The sequence below is a fragment of the Fukomys damarensis genome, unplaced genomic scaffold, assembly GCF_012274545.1.
Source record: "Fukomys damarensis isolate Sample0158 unplaced genomic scaffold, DMR_v1.0_HiC HiC_scaffold_18, whole genome shotgun sequence".
NCBI lineage: Eukaryota > Metazoa > Chordata > Mammalia > Rodentia > Bathyergidae > Fukomys > Fukomys damarensis.
The window spans coordinates 10,253,032-10,255,213 of record NW_022900930.1 but is presented as its reverse complement, the minus strand read 5'-3'; the positions used below and the strand labels follow the sequence as shown (position 1 = coordinate 10,255,213).

General features: G+C 45.5%; 1 protein-coding gene across 1 annotated transcript in view; it reads right to left on the bottom strand.

Annotated features, from left to right (window-relative positions):
• Positions 1-779, bottom strand: part of Tex15 (testis expressed 15, meiosis and synapsis associated) — a 73,914-nt gene extending 73,135 nt beyond the window's left edge. Inside the window, exon 1 of the mRNA XM_033765380.1 lies at positions 647-779. The gene's annotated coding sequence lies outside the window, so the exon portion shown is untranslated. The remainder of the gene's footprint in view (positions 1-646) is intronic.
• Between the last annotated feature and the right edge of the window lie 1,403 nt (positions 780-2,182).

Here is a 2,182-nt window from a genome sequence, read left to right as displayed (position 1 = left end):
GACGCCACGCCCACTCCCCCACCCGAGCGCAGCGGGGCCGGCGGGGCCGCGAGCGGGTTCTCAGCACAGGCTCTGCTGCCCTGGGCAACTGGGAGCGAAAGCTGGACTGGCCCCACGCCTGTAATCCCAGCACTCTGGGAGGCTGAGGCAGGAGGATTGCAAATTAGAGGTCAGCCTCGGCAATTGGGTGACAGGTGTCTCAAAAAATAAAATTGGGCCGAGGCTGTACCTCAGGGCAAAGACCTTGGGTTTAATCCCCAGTAACGCACACAGAAAACTCTAAAACACACACCTCCCAAAACACAAACCGTCCCCCAACAAATGGGGCAATTAGATAAGGCCTGGTCCAGGGGCGGCGCTTCGTTCCGGGGGTCGGGGCTCCCTCGGCGGCTCCGCGGGGGGGGTGTGCAACCTGGACACCAGGGCCTCGGCGCTTCGGGACGCAGCTGGGAATCCCTGTGCCGAGGGCAGCATACCCGCCGCGCGGGCGAGGGCAACAACCGGGAGCTGTGAGTTCGAGGCCAGCACCGGCTCCCTTCCCTCCAAAACCAACCTGGACCTCACGGCAGTTCTTTCCTTTTCCCCTCACCAGAGACCTTCTAGTTTCCAACATCCACCCTCCTCCTGTACCACACTCCCCACAAACCTTGAGGGGCCGTCTTGGTCCAGTCAGCTCTTCAGAACCTCAGTGTTAGCGCGGAACCGAGCTTCGATGTTCGGAGTCTGCGGAACCTTCAGGAGCAAAGCGACGGCGCGCACGTGGGGGAGGCGGAGCCAGAGGCGGCTCTGTTCGCGCATGCGCGGTGGGCGGCGAGAGAGGCCCGCCAGAGGGCTGGGTAGGTGTAGGCCTCAAGGCCTGGGTGGCAGAGCGGGTGCTAACACTAGGTCGTAATGCCTGTGTCATCACCTCAGTGGGCGTTGTATCATCTCAGCACAAGAAGAGGGATGAATAGAGTATTTTGAGAAAATACATTAGCATGTATTACAATACTGTTCTAATTGTCCGATTTTATTATGACTGGATGTTAATCTCTTACTATATCGGATTTATAAATTAAACTTTATCATAGGTACGTATGTATATAAAGGAAAGACAGTATATGTAGACCTCAGGACTATCTGATGTTTCAGGCATCCACTAGGGCTCTGGAAAGGTTTCGCTTGTGAAAACGACAGACCGCTGCAAATAAAAGGCGCCAACACCAAGGGCCACAGGAAAGTGGAAAAAATCGTTTTGTGAACAACCCTATAAAACTATGACCAAACCTATAACTTCAGTTTGCTCCTATTTCTTTTAGCCTCATTCCTGTCTTGAAATTCTGAAATAAGCGTAACCTTTCATTTATTTTCGAAAACATTAATTATCCTTTGTTTTCTTAGATTTACTTTATTCTTACTTTTTTGTTTTGTTTTGCCATGCGGGGAACCAAACCCAGTCAGGGCTGGACGCATGCTAAGCAAGCATGGGGGACCCCTGAGGTACACTCTCAGTCCTGATTTATTCTTTATCATGTTGATTGACTGGTTTATATTAATATTTTTCTTTCTTTTCTCCAATAGATTGGTTAGTTTATGTTCATCTTATTTCAACTGTTAAGATTTTAAAGACGTGAGTGTGACTTTCAGGTCATACGTCCTGAAATTTTGTGTTGTTTGTAGAATTACTAATAACTGCAAGGTTTTAGTAAATAGTGAAATAACCTGAATATTAAATGTTCTTGTTTAGATTTGGCAAGGATCTTAGAGATTCTGAAAATTGAGACCCAGAAATATTAAGTAATTTGCTCATTACTTAATTTGCTGTATTACTTAATTAAATATTTACGATAAATCATGTTCTTTCTTTCAGGAAACTCCTGTCTTGCTACATACTATATTCCATTTGGAATGAGGTTGAGAAGGAAGGGGATGTATAAAGCACATTTTTTTATACATAGAAATAATGTCAGTTTCTAGACATACTTCATGATTAGTTTGTGTAACTGGATTTTAACGTTAAACATTTTTACATCAAGAAATATCGGTATGTCAGCCTACAGAACGGGAGAAAATCTTTGCCTGCTATTCTTCCAATGGAAGATTAATATCTAGAGTACATAAATAATTAAAAAAACACCAAAAATCATATAGCTCAGTCAATAAATGAGCAAATGAATTAAACGTATTTCTCAAAAGAAGTACA